This window comes from Xenopus laevis, chromosome 3S (assembly GCF_017654675.1).
Source record: "Xenopus laevis strain J_2021 chromosome 3S, Xenopus_laevis_v10.1, whole genome shotgun sequence".
Taxonomy (NCBI): domain Eukaryota; kingdom Metazoa; phylum Chordata; class Amphibia; order Anura; family Pipidae; genus Xenopus; species Xenopus laevis.
In genome coordinates this window covers 7,689,152-7,704,657 of record NC_054376.1, presented here as the reverse complement: position 1 = coordinate 7,704,657, position 15,506 = coordinate 7,689,152, and positions in this window count along the sequence as shown.

Genomic DNA, 15,506 nt, shown 5'->3' with positions numbered 1-15,506 from the left:
TAATTCTTTTCCATGCCAACCCACAGTGCCATATAGAATCCACGTTGCTTAATTAAAGGATAAGTAAACCTTTAAAATAAGTGAATGTAAAATTGATGAGAGTGTTATTCTAAGCCCTTTTGTCATTTACATTCATTATTTATTTTCTATTTATTCCAAGATATTAAGGGATACATGTGCTGTTAATATGAATGGATTTTGTTCCAACAGCGCCACCTGCTGGTCAGTTTCTGACCAGTCTGACCACCAAGTAGTCAAGGAAGTTGTCAGGAGAAAGAGGCTGCTCTGATGTTCTTCTGCTTAGGAAAGATTTGAGAAAGGTTTCTAATTGTTTTCCTAAGCAGAAGAACATCAGAGCAGCCTCTTTCTTTCTCCTGACAACTTCGTTGACTACTTGGTGGTCAGACTGGTGGAAAACTGACCAGCAGGTGGCACTGTTGTAACATATTTCATTCATATTAACAGCACATGTATCCTTTATCAGTTTCTGACCAGACTAACCACCACGTAGTCAAGGAAGTTGAGAAGTAGAGAAAAAAAATGCTGCACTGATGTTCTTCTGCTTAGGAAAGATTTGAGAAAGGTTTCTATTTTTTTTCCTACGCAGAAGAACATCAGAGCAGCCTCTTTTTTTTCTCTACTTCTCAAGCTTTTGCCTGTGTTTTCCTTTATTAAAAATAGACACTTCCGGTGTGCCAGTGCATCACTAGCTCCTGAGCCGAGTGATAAATGAAACAGCACTACTAAGTATGTGCAGTCTCAGATCGATGCCTAACAACCAGATAACTCTAGGTCAATAGGGAGCTAATGATCCCAGCTCTTGTCTTGTCTTCCCATCTGATGGGCTGTTTGAAGTCATGGAGATTATTATTAATTAACCTCTCTGGTGCAAAAGATCTGCCGGAACCTTTGTAAGCCTGCTGCATTTCTTTCTGAAGGCATCTGAGAGCGTTGGTTATTGTTCACTTGCAATTATTATTGGGAGCTATTCTGCTCCACATTGTATTTCTAAAAATGGCACGGCAATGTGGGTAAAATAAAATAAAAAGGTGCAAAGTCAAACCCAACGGTTGATCTAGTATGTGGTGTTGCTGGAATAGGCAAATCTGTCAACCATACAGGATTTTTAAGGCGTTACCCTTATTGAGCAGGTGGCAAGTTTAGGTTGTAATGGGACTGAACAATATCAATTCCTTGGTAGTGATGGGCGAATTTGCGCCATTTTGCTTCGACGGAAAATTTGTGAATTTCGCAAAATGACGAAAAATTCGCGAAACTGCGTCTCGTTTTTGGCGCCAGCGCCTGTTTTTTTACGCCGGCGCCTGTTTTTGACGCCGGCGAATTTTTGACGCAAATTTTCGTGGGCGTTTCATGAATTTATTCGCTGGTGGCGAATCGCGCAAATTCACTGCGAATTCGCGCCTGGCGAATAAATTCGCCCATCACTATTCCTTGGTGGAAGACCTGTCAGCACAAGGCTATTGATCGTTGCAGAATGTTAAAACAGCCCTATATCCTTCTCCATTTAGGGTCCGGTACACAGGCAGTTTTGAGGAGATTAGTCGCTGGCGACTTGCAATTTAGCCGGTGGGAAGGCAAGGGGAGTCAGTTCGGGGAGATTAATCACCCCGAAGAAGAGGAGATTTGTCGCCTGGTGACTAATCTTCCCAAATCTGCCTGTGTGCCCTGACCCTTATAGAGCAGGAGCTGTAATATTGCTTGACTTTGCTGAGGAATACCTCGCTGACTTCAGTCTAACAGTATCATCTGTTTATGACCAATAGGGGTGCTGTTGCTAAAGTAATCTATACAATTTATACATACATTATGAATGGTAAGAAATGTACACAGGTATGGGACCTGTTATCTAGAATGCTCGGGGCCTGGGGTTTTCCAGAAAAGAGGCAATATAGATTGCCATGCCTTAAATCTGCGAAAAATCATTTAAACATTAAATAAACCCAATAGGATTGTCTTGCCAATGCCATCAATAAGGATTAAATATAACTTAGTTGGCATCAAGTATAAGGTAGTGTTTTATTATTACAGAGAAATAAATGTGAATCGTTTGATTAAAATGAAATTAATGGGAGACGGCCTTCCCATAATTCAGAGCTTTCTGGATAAATGAGATATCGGATGCCAATGAACAAGCCCATAGTAACCAAAATACCCTATTCAGAAATAGGGTTTTTTTTTCTTCGCTATATGATCATTATAGGCATTTCTCTTCTTCTTGCTTACATTCCTACCACTATTTCAGCTGCTGTCCCCGTTATTCCTACTTTCAGAAATCAATAGCAACAGCACCACCTAGTGCCTTTTGTATTATATGACCAGACATGAAATATTTGATACCATTGGGCTTTATAAGCAGGGTCGGACTGGCCAGGCGGGACACCGGGAAAAAACCTGGTGGGCCCCCGCCGGCCCAGACCCGATGTCCAAACAGCTACCCCCCTAAAAAAAACACGAAATGCGGCCATGCGAGACGTGTGCCAGATAGGCGGGGGCCCTAGGAGTTTGGAACACGGTGGGCCCCAATAGTCCAGTCCGACCCTGTTTATATGGGAGCAAACGCTTTCCAAGCATACCTTCCACAGTCTTCTGGAATTTACATTGGGGGGCACAAAACTCCCCTACTGTCTTATATCAATAATTTTTGACTGAATCATGTTTAAGTTGGCCTTTAGGGTGGTGGCAAATGTGAAGATTCGCCCAGCGACAAATCTCTTCTTCGCGTGACTAATCTCCCCGAAATGCCTTCCAGCCGGCAAGAATACAATTCCCCGGCGGGATAGCATACGAAACGCTTCAGATTTCCAAAGTCGCCCGAAGTTTCCTTATGAGGCAACTTCGGGCGATTTTGCAAATCTATGCTATCCCACAGGCGACTTGTATTCTTGCCAGTGGGAAGGCATTTGGGGAGATTAGTAGTCTCCCTAGAATCTTACCATGAGCCACTAGCCTAAGGGCAGAGACACACGGTCAGATTCAGGGAGATTAGCCGCCCGGCGACAAATCTCCTCTTCTTCGGGCGACTAATCTCCCCAAACTGCCTCCCGACAGCTAGAATGTAAATGCCGGCGGGAAGGCACTCTGAGCTCTTCGTTTTCCGAAGTCGCCCAAAGTTGCCTCACGAGGAACTGCCCTAAAGGGAAAGCTAGAGCTCCAAAACTGGTCTCAGAGCCTTTTTGGCAGCAAAGAGGTTCTCGCAAGGATCTTATCACCGAATGGATTACATTCTCCCAGGGAGAAATAAAGGAAATGGATGAAAGCACACGAAACCTATAGACTCATTTATACAAAGGTGACTCCTTTCATCAGAGTCCCACTTTAACAATAATTGGGATCAGGAGAGATAAGAAGAATATTCGCTTGCTTTGCTTTGGGCACAATACAAAGAGAATAGGAAACAGACACTCACATAACAAGAAGTCTTCTGGCAATGACTCTCAGGATCAATGAATAAGGGCTGCCATAGTACAAGTCATAACAGCCTAGCAAGTATCCCAGAAGCTTATAGCCCCGAAATGAAATAATATTTCAGCATATAGATGAAGAATCTGCCCCTTATATTATTTCACCCCCTCTGATCCTACATCCTTTCTTCTTGAGTATTCATGTGAAGCTGAAGTATCCCTTATATCTGGGTATGGTTTTTCTACTTTGTTCGGCTTACAGGAATACATAGGATAACTTTCCCTTTAATATATCAAAAAATAATGCGCATTCCAGTGTGTTATTGGAAAAGGCAAGACATATGGCATATTAAGATTGCTCTCCATCTGCTGCTGGGATACTGAGATTATTAGTACAGTTATGGGACTGGTTATCCAGAATGCTCTGGACCTGGGGTTTTCCGTATAACAGATCTTTCTTAGGTCTACTAGAAACTCAGTAAACATTAAATAAAGCCAATAGGCTGGTTTTGCTTCCAATAAGGATTAATTATATCTTAGTTGGGATCAAGTACAAGCTACTGTTTTATTATTACAGAAGAAAAGGGAATCATTTAAAAAAAAAATCGATTATTTGGATAAAATGGAGCCAGCCTTTCCGTAATTCAAAGCATTCTGTATATAAAGGGTTTCCGCATAACGGATCCCAGACCTGTACAGCAAACAACACCCTCTACAGGTAAGAAATGCAATAAAAAAACTGCTCCATCCAACGGGCACATGCAGATGTATTTACTGTATATTATATAGTTATTTGGGCTGGAAAAAGTATCTAATCAACTATTTACAGCTCAGTCTAATTTTATTAGCGGGTTAATATTATTCACAACATGTCTAACACTGCATATTCCATAGAAGTCATACATTAGGCAAGCACAACATGCAAACTGGCATTTTAATGATTTTTTCCCCCATAATGCAGCAATTTTCCCTAGAATTGGAGTGTAATTGGAGCACCAATAAGGACTTGCATGCCATGCGCCAATATAGAAACAAATTAGTGCCCGCTTTTTTCATGAATTGCATAAACAGTATCATAGTTGGTATGTAGTGATGGGTGAATTTGTCCCGTTTGGCTTTGCCGAAAAATTCCCTAATTTCCCGTGAAATTTGCGAAACAGCGGAAAATCAGCAGAATGCAACTTTTGACGCCAGCGACAATTTGACATGCGCCGATTTTGTCCAATTTTATTAAAGTCAATGGTCGCGCATAAATTGTCGCCGGCGTCAACATTTTTTGATGCGCCAAATTTTCACGGCAGCTTTGCGAATTTAATCGCCAGCGGCGAAACACGGAAATTCGCACTTGCCAAATAAATTTGCCAATCACGAATGATATGTCTCGCCATGGCATTAATAAATCAGACACTAATGTTGTTATTAGGTCCATTGAACCCAGTGTTGGTCTGGCCCACCAGGATCCAGAAAAATCCAGACTATAAAGGCAACACAATACTTTTGGCAAGCCAGCCATACTAAGCTAGTACAGGTATGGGATCCATTATCCAAAAACTCGTTATCCAGAAAAATCTGAATTACATAGAGGCCGTCTTCCATAGACTCCACTTTTTCCAATAATCCAAATATTAAAAAATGATTTTATTTTTCTGTATAATAATAAAACAGTCGCTTGTACTTGATCCCAACTAAGATATAATTAATCCTTATTGGAAGCAAAACCAGCCTATTGGGTTTATTTCATGTTTATATGATTTTCTAGTAGACTTAAGGTATAAGATCCAAATTACAGAAAGATCCTTTATCCAGGAAGCCCCAGGTCCTGAGCTTTGTTCCTATTGGATGATACGGTAACAGTGTCTTAGTTATGGGCAACAGGTTACAATAGGAGCCCTTTCTCTCAGTGCAAGCAGCTTTCCCAATATACATTGATTAAACATTTTCTATGTTTATTTAAAGTTATTTGTAAATACCATTGCTGCTGAAAGCATCTGTCTGGCTATTTATATTCTCTGCACTGCTGATGCCGACTCCTGAAGCCAGCTGATTGACAGACTTAGAAGAGGACTCTCTACTGATACTTTGTTGTCAAGTTCTCCATAGATGTATTTCTTTAGTTTTGTTTCCTAGCAAAGTCTCAAACACCCTCCAGTTTATTTACCAGCTGCTGGCACGGACGGTCCCTTTATTCTTCCTTTTACAGATTCACTCCTTGTTCCAAATTATGTACTTTTTTAGGGCAGAAACGCGCTGCTATTTCGGGAGATTAGTCGCCCAGCAACAAATTGATTCTTCTTCGGACGACTAATCTCCCCGAACTGCCTTCCCGCCGGCTAGAATGAAAATCGCCGACGGGATGGCATTCGGAACGATTTGTTTTCGGAAGTTGCCTCACGAGGAAACTTCGGGCGACTTCAGAAAACAAAGCGATCCGAGTGCCATCCTGCCGGCGATTTAGATTCTAGCTGGCGGGAAGGCTTTTCAGGGAGATTCGTCGCCCGAAGAAGAACCGATTTGTCGCTGGGCAACTGATCTCCCGAAATAGCAGCATGTGTCTCTGCCATTAAAGTGCACAAGTGTTTACACTCAGCTCCCTGAATGCCCAATCAAAAATTCTCAGCCCTCGATAGGGAATATAACCAGTGATGCCTGACGCCTGACAGACGCAGCAATGACTGCATCCTGGCAACCTCCAATTTACGATTATGAAGAACCGGCCAAGGACATACACCGGGCAGCCCATGCCTTCCCTCTCGTGAGAGAAATGTTTTGAGGCACAATGGAGCTTATAGCGTAGAATACAGAGAGGTGGGTGTTGATGTCACAATAGTCTCACACAGACGGATTATTGAATTCGAAATACCAGTTGAAATGAGTAGTGATGGGCAAATAAATTCGGCAGACGTGGATAGAAAATGCGTCGGGGAAAAATCCTCCGCGTCAACAAAATTTGGGTGCGCATCAGAATAGTCAAGTGCATCAACATTGTCGCGTGTCAAAAAAAATAGGCGCGGGTGTCCAAATTATTTTGAGGACCATTGGCTTCAATGCGTTTCGCAAACTTTTTTGCCATTTCGAAACGGGACAAATTCGCCCATCACTAGAAATAAGATGAAAAGGTGCCTACTGGTTAATGTATCTTATTGGAGCCACATACATCAGCCGGGGATAGTTATAGGCGAATCTGACGCATTTCGCCAACAAATTAGCGAAATGCGTGAAGCGCATTGGTCAAGTCACAAGGCAAAGCAAGTCAATGGGTGTCAAAATAATTTTGATGTGATCGACAATTTTTACGCGTGCGACTATTTTGTCCAAATTCATTAAAGTTAATGGGGGGTCTGAATAATTTTGTCACACGGCAATTTGGACGCGAGACTAATGTTTTTGTCGCAGGGGATTTTTCTTCGGTGAATTTTCAACACAGTTTTGTGACAATATTTACCCCGAATCCATGTCTGGCGAATTTATTCGCCCATCACTAGCCGGGGATAATAAAACACCAAAAGAAGGAAAACAGCTGCAACACTGGGATAGTAAGACAAGTTTATATCAAGATAAGTTTATATTATCACTCCCTATATATTCATTTATCCTTAACGAGACTCATTACCACTGTGAATGACTTAATACCTTCTCTAGCCAACCCCAAGTTACAGGTAGAATTGGACAACCCCAGGAAGCTCTGGGCAGTGTTGCCTAAATTAAGAACATTTATGGAATCCGCAGCCTGCCTGGCTAATTAGCAATTCATTTAGATGCATGCTGCATGGCTGCACATAATGAGTTCAGTCTGCAGCATGCATCTAAATGAATTGCTAATTAGCTAGGCAGGCTGTGGATTCCATAAGTCTTCGGTTTTAGGGCTGAACTCCACTGTGCGGCTTGGTCCAATCCAACGCTCTGAGAGGAAGCGCATGCGACGAGATGGATGCGCCAAATATAATGTAAGTAATAGAAATGTCGGACCTTGCAGCTGCATACATCCGATGCGTCTTAATCCGACAGTGTTGCAGCTACAATGTCCGACATTCCTATTACTTACATTATATTTTGTGCATTCATCTCATCGTATGCGCTTCCTCTCAGCGCATCAAATCGGACCAAGCCGCAGCATAGAGTTCAGCCCTTAAAGGGGTGAGGTGGCAACCCTATTCAAGTTACAGCCCCTAGTTTGTCACTATCTTTCCCAACTATACCCACTTATCGTGTGTACAGCTCCCTTTCCTCTAAAAATGCATTTAGATGCATCCTGCAGACTGAATGGATTTATGTGCAGCCATGCATCATGCATCTAAAAGAATTGTTAATTAGCCATGAAGGTTGGGAATTCCATAAGGGCTCCATAAGGGCGTTTTTCCTGCACTCCCCTGCATTGCGCTTTCTTCCGTTCAGCCACAGTGGAGCGCAGGAGTAAACGCACTCAATTATTGTGAAGGGGGCTGTACTCACACAGACGCATGTAAGCGCCAAATGCAGGCGGGATGCAGCATGTTGCATTTCTGTGTGAGTACAGCCCCCTTCACAATAATTGAGTGCGTCTACTCCTGCGCTCCCCTGTGGCTGAACGTAAGAAATCGCAGGAAAAAAAGCCCGTGTGTAAGAGCCCGAAGTGTTCAGTTTTAAAGGGATGAGGTGGCAACCCTAAACTTGAAGCAGTTTGTAGACTTAGGGCTGAACTCCATGATGCGGCTTGTTCCGATCCAACGCACTGAGAGGAAGCGCATGTGACGAGACGGATGTAACGAATGCAATGTAAGTAATAGGAATGTTGGACCCACAAACTGCGTGCATCCGACACGAATGTCAGATGCAAACGCTGCACTTGCGTCTTCATCCGACAGTCGTGTTGTGTCGTATACATGCAGCTTGTAGGTCCGACATTCCTATTACTTACATTGCATTCGTTGCATCCGTCTCGTCGCATCCGCTTCCTCTCGTCGCGTTGGATCTGAAGAAGGCGCACCGCGTGGTTCAGCTCTAAAGCAAGATAATGTCAGGAAAACCGGCTGCAGCTGTTGCATAGTTGGTATAGTCAGGTACAGTATGACTTTATCAGAGCTGTCCAACTTGCAACCTTCCCTTGTTGTTGAACTACAGCTCCCACCATTCTCTGAGAGCCACAGTCTCTCAAGTGGAATTGTTTGTAGTTGTAGTTATAACACACAGGCTCAGAACCCAACCACCATTAGGGCTCTTACTGACGAGCCGTTGTAGCTGCGCTCCCCTGCGTTCCGTTTTTCTGCGTTCAGCCGCAGGAGAGCGCAGGAATAGACACATTACATTTTTTCCAATGGGGCTGTATTCACACAGGCGCGTGTAGGCGCCGAACGCAGGTTGAGACGCAACATGCTGCATCCTGCGTTCGGTGCCTACACGCGCCTATGTAGGCGCGTGTACGCAGGGCAGCGCAGCTACAACCGCTTGTCATTAAGAGCCATAACTTTTGCTGCGCTCTCCTGCTTTCCGATTTCTTCCGTTCAGCCGTTCATTTATCCTTAACGAGACCCAGTACCACTTTCTCTACCCAACCCCAAGTTACAGGTAAAATCTGACAACCCCGGGAATCACTGTTGCCAAAATGCCGGTTTCTACATCACCTTTGCCTGGATACAATTCCATAAAGGCAAAACCATCTGAAAATTTTGGTTTCCAATTAAAAAAAATTAATACTCAGGGCTCTTACACATGAGCGTTTTTACCTGCGCTCCCCTGCGTTCTGTTTTTCGGCGTTCAGCCGCAGGGGAGCGCAGGAATAGACGCAGTCTCCTTATTTCAAATGGGGCTGTACTCACACAGGCGCGTGTAGGCGCCGAACGAAGGAAAAATGCAGCATGTTGCGTCTCAACCTGCGTTCGGCGCCTACATGCGCCTGTGTGAGTACAGCCCCATTGGAAAAAATGTAATGCGTCTATTCCTGCGCTCTCCTGCGGCTGAACGCAGAAAAACGGAACGCAGGGGAGCGCAGGTAAAAACGCTCATGTGTAAGAGCCCTTAGATGCTCACAAACACACACATATATACAGCTCTATGATTAATTATAATTATTAGTTTCCTATTGCAGTGTATTTCCCAATGACTGACTGCCAACACAGGTTCCCACAGTCAGGCTGAAACTGTCATGAGCACAGGAGGTATCCCCTTTGCAGTTAAAGGCACAACTGCCCTCATTCTGATCACAAATACTGACCTCTGATAACACGATAATGAATTAATATGAACAGGATCAGCCCAACAGTCAGAGTACCATAGTAACATGGCAGCATACAGAGCCCACATTTCAATCTCATGTTTCCACTTGCAGGTGCAGCAGTCAGCCCTTGAATTCAGAACCAGCAGTGCACACAGTGCTGTACAACTCGTGCTTTTATAATAATAATAATAGGAGTGCAGACAGCAAGTATACAAACACAGATAGATGTCTCTGCCACAAGAGGTTACAATCTAAATGAGCACACATCCACGCAGATAGAAACAGGGGGATAATACAGAGCAGAGAGTTGAATGCCCACCTGGTAGCCACTCACTTCTTCTTAGAAGCTCCAGGCAGAGTAGAGAAGACGGTTCCAAGCCTGAGAGCCCTGATTCCCAGTTCAAAAGAAGGATTTCCAGTAACATCTGCAGTTTGCCAGCTGCAAGTGCCAACACACTGGCAGTGGCCAGTCACACGCACTAACTGCCACTTACGGATGCGAGCCACAGTCAGAGCTCCAGTTGCAGATTGTGGTACCCAGCAACATCTATTAGTAACACCCCCCATCCTTACCTTCCTCCTCCTCCTCCTCCTCCTCCTCCTCCTTCTTCTTCCCCCCAGTGATGCCCCTCTAGATAAAACAAAGCTACTTACCCCTTACTATCTCCTAGTCCAGAAGAGGCGGCCGGAGGCTCTGGGAAAGTCCATTGAGGAACCCGGTGAGCAGGACGGCCTCTAACTGGCAGTCAGCTCTCCCTCTGTCTGCTGCCTACTGCCGGCTGCCTGCTTCCCCCCCTGCTCTCTCTGCTTCTCATCCCTCCCACATTCTCCCTCCGCTGCATGGGCTGGGGGGGGGGTCTGCTCAGCAAAGCTCTAATGCCATGGCACTGGGGGTCCGGCGAAGGGAATAATGGGGTGCAACATATAGGGGTACGGCAGCAATCAAAACACTACATTGTTTTTTCTTACTGGAGGAGAGGCAGAGATAAGGGTGGCTGTAGGGACATATTTGGGTCCCCTAGCAAGTTTTCTTTATTGGTTAATTAGTTCATTGTTAGTATGATTTCATTAGTTAGTTAATTGTATACACTGGAGAGGCTTAGGATTCTTACTGACGAGCGTTTTTACCTGCGCTCCCCTGCGTTCCGTTTTTCTGCGTTCAGCCGCAGGGGAGCGCAGGAATAGATGCGTTACATTTTTTCCAATGGGGCTGTACTCACACAGGCACGTGTAGGCGCTGAACGCAGGAAAAATGCAGCATGTTGCGTCCCAACCTGCGTTCGGCGCCTACACGTGCCTGTGTGAGTACAGCCCCATTGGAAAAAATGTAACGCGTCTATTCCTGCGCTCCCCTGCGGCTGAACGCAGAAAAACAGAACGCAGGGGAGCGCAGGTAAACGCTCGTCTGTAAGAGCCCTTAAGGTGGCCATACACAGAGAGATCCGCTCGTTTGGAATGTCGCCAAATGAGTGGATCTCCAGATATGCCCACCTTGAGGTGGGCGATATCGGGCTGATCCGATCGTGGACCCTAGGGCCCAACGATTGGATCATAACGATGGGTAAACGGGCGGTCGGATCGCGGGATCGCATCTATGACTCTTTAGTCGATCTGACTTTCAGCCAGACATCTATCGGGGAAGCCTAAGGGGCGCTTCGCCAATGAGGCAAGTTGAGGCTGTCCCCTCTAGGTACCAGGGGCAGCAAAAATGCTTCTTCTGGTACTTTAAGATCGAATTTCCGGGGGAGGGGGGGCAGCTGCTGCTGCCTCAGGTGGCGGAGGGGCCAGGATCGCCCCTGGGAAGCCCTCCTGAGGGCCCCATACATGCTCCAATAAGGTGCCGACAACTTAACATATAATTGTCTGAAAAATGTTCATTCTGGAGGAAAACACAGGCTAATGGAAAACAGGGTATTTTGTCGCCCGCGTTTAAATCAGCACTACCGCTTATCTCCACAAAGTGCTTTCCCTCCGGCCGTAGACGAAATCACCGATGGGAAAACATACGTGGCGCTTCATTTTCTGAAGACACCAGTAGTTGCCTTGAGAGGAAACTTCAGGGCGATTTCAGTAAACAAACATGATTCTACAAAAGTAGGATATTTGTGTGTATTTTATATATATATACTGTATATTTATATTGGTCAGGGACAGCCCAAAAATGGTACGTAATGGGAATGCTCTACTGCCCATGCGCAGCTGCGAGAAGACCCGAAGAAGTGGGAAGAGGCTCGCTAGAAGAACCCTAGTGCGTTTTTTTGCTGATAGAAGCACCGGCCCAGGGTATCGGGTAAGTAAAAGTAGTCACTTGGGGGTGTCTAACTTTTGGCACCCCCAAGAAGAAAATGGTATTCCTTGTGCTTTAAACATACAGCTCCCTATCCTGGTTAAATGGGTTTAAGACACATAAAGTGGTACTGTTATATTCTGGGTTGGAGGCAGGCCCGGACTGGCAATCTGTGGGTTCTGGCAAATGCCAGAGGGACTGCTATAAGGTCCCATAGAAAGTCACTATTTAGTGGGTTGATGGGGCTCTTTGGGCCTCTATGTGGGCTGAGTGGGCCTCTGTGTACCTGAAATGCCAGGGCCTAATTTAATTCTCAGTCCGGACCTGGTTGGAGGGTGAGGCGTGGCACCCCGAGAGGCATGGGTATTGTAGCTCAACACTGGGTTATCATTTGAACATTTCTGTTACGTACTGCACCCAATAATCAAGATTCAGCTGTTGAGGGGATGCCAGGATTTACAATTTTTTAACAAAGAAAAGCATTGTAGGGGCACAAACACAAAAAGTAACGGTCAGGCCAGCAAGGATATTAGAATCTACCCCAGAAGCCTGAGATCATTGCAATGTACTGGATTCAGTGTACAGGTACGGGACCTGTTATCCAGAATGCTTGGGACCCGGGGCTTTCTGGATAACAGATCTTTCTGTAATTTGGATGTTTATATGGTAAGTCTACTAGAAAATCATGTAAACATTAAATAAACCCAATAGGCTGGTTCTGCTTCCAATAAGGATTAATTATATCTTAGTTGGGATCAAGTACAAAGTACTGTTTTATTATTACAGAGAAAAAATAAATGTTCCCGAGACGCAACTTTACATATTAGTGAATTAGCGTAGTGGTAACGAATTTGCGCCTGGAGAAGTGGCGCGGAGTGTGGTGAAACAGTCGCTGGCAAAAATTCTCTCTTTAGTTGCCCCACTATCTTCTCTATGTTCTTCTGCAAAAATGAGCAATAGGCATGGTATAAGTTTACAAGGTCAAATAGTTTGATGAGAAGAAGGGCCCACCGGGAATTTTCCTGGTACCCTGGTGGGCGAGTCTGACACTAACATTTCTCCAGAGAGCAAGACAAAACACCTGTCCTCTTATACATTGCTTTATAGTCTCTGCCTTGAAACCTGATTCTGGATAATAGGAATTATCAATAGTGATGGGCGAACAAATTCGGCCGACGCAAATTCGCTGTAAATTTCCATGTTTCGCAATAAATTTGCCAATGTGTCAAGAAAAATTTGGATACGCGTTAGAATAGTCACGCGCATTGATTTTAATGCGTTTGGACAAAATAGGTGCGCGACAAATTGTCGCGGGCGTCAAAATTCGCGTTTCAACAATTTTTCGCTGTTTGCGAATTTTGCTGGAAATTCGCCCATTTTTTGGCGAAAAGGGACAAATTCGCCCATCACTACTTATCAAGACACATCAAACTTTTATTAACTACAATAATATCGACCATGAGCTATACCTACAGCTTACCATACTTATTAGTGTTCATTGGCAATCTGTCATTCCCCTTAATTGTCTTCCACTTGTCAAAAGCTCCTTTTAGTTTCTAAGTAACATTTGATGCACTCAGAACTAAAAACACCCATCATTTAACAACACTGCAAAAAGCTTGATACAAATAGTCCATTACTAGATAATACCGGTCCCTACAGCAAATGATTTTGAGTCAAAAGAAATACAGCATTTCTTTCCTTCTATTGTGTACTCATGGGCTTCTGTATCAGACTTCCTGTTTTCAGCATAAACCTCCAGGGCTAGGGCTTGAGCATGCTCAGTTTGCTCCTCTCTCCCTCCCTCCTCCCCTCCCTGCTGTAATCTGAGCCCTGAGCTATGAGTGAGCAGGGAGAGTAAGGAAGTAATTTCACACCAAGCTAATATGGCAGCTGCTATCCAAAACAAACAGAGAGTGCTTCTATAGCTGTTTACTCAGGTATGGTAAAGCATTCCACAGAATAAATATAGTGTTATAGCTTGCACTATTGTGGCTAATCTATTGGCAATAAACTGCTTGGCAGCTTTCCTTCTCCTTTAAAAACATCCAGCAACCACTGCTGTAAGCTAAGACATGACAGATAAAAATGAAAAGGTATGAAACTACCCTTCAACAAAATGTTAATGTGCATCTTAATGTGCATCCAGTTAAAAATAGGGATATCTAACTTTATCTCCAACTCCCAGCATGCTCGGCTCAACTAAAAAGACCATGGTTTTTTTAACCCAAGACAAGTTTGGGTGTTGACTTCTTCATTATCCCAAAATGGGAAAAAAAAATAATTGCATTTTGCAAATTAAACCAATTTAATGCACCTTATCTGCATACATAAAAATAGCAGAAAGTGGAAGCTTTATACCTCATAATTATAACACAGAAAATTCCTTATAGCAGTCAGTATCCACTACAGGGAATGGAAATGGCTTTGCAGAAAATTCATGTCCATTTCAATCAGCAGATCAATTCACCTAACTAACTGTTTCCTTGTCTGATCCGCAGGCTGGTTGGAGTCGGTCCGCATGGGTAACAAGTGAACGACACGCCTGGGGCATCGGCCGAATAACATGCTGCCTAATTCACAGAACCAACCTCTATCAAGCATTAGATACATTGGAGCAGAAAAATGCAGAAAAGGGTTTGAAAATCAATAAATAAATATACATTGTGCGGATGTGGAAGGCTTCAGGCTGTAAGAGCTTAGCAAAGCTGATGCAGAACTGCAACTCATCATTAACCAAAGGGATGGTGGGAAATGTAGTTCATAAACGAGAGCTAGATAAATGGTTGCTTTGTGGAGTCAAGGGATAGTTGACGGTTTTGACTTGAATCTTAACCACTTATATAGTTACCTAGTAGTTCACTGGGAAGAAAACAAATATCCATGAAGTCCGCTCTTATGGCCAAATAATTTTTTTAAATGGATAAGTAAACCGTTAAAATAAGTGAATGTAAAATTGATGAGAGTGCTATTCTAAGCTCTTTTGTCATTTACATTTATTATTTATTTTCTTTTTATTCCAAGATATTAAGGGATACATGTGCTGTTAATATGAATGACTTTTGTTCCAACAGCGCCACCTGCTGGTCAGTTTCTGACCAGTCTGACCACCAAGTAGTCAAGGAAGTTGTCAGGAGAAAGAAAGAGGCTGCTCTGATGTTCTTCTGCTTAGGAAAGATGTGAGAAAGGTTTCTAATTGTTTTCCTAAGCAGAAGGACATCAGAGCAGCCTCTTTCTTTCTCCTGACAACTTCCTTGACTACTTGGTGGTCAGACTGGTCAGAAACTGACCAGCAGGTGGCACTGTTGGAACAAAATTCATTCCTTAATATCTTGGAATAAAAAGAAAATAAATAATTAATGTAAATGACAAAAGAGCTTAGAACAAAACTCTCATCAATTTTACATTCACTTCTTTAAAGGTTAACATATCCTTTAATAAGTTTATAATATACTGGCTATTGTTATCCAGCAACATTCAGACTGAACAGCACTGTTGAAGCTTTATGGCTCTATAAATCCAGTGCTCCTTTTTGGCATAGAGGTTGCTAAAGAGAATATGATATTTCCGGAGAAGCTATGAGTCAGTCTTGGCTCGTTCTTCTCTT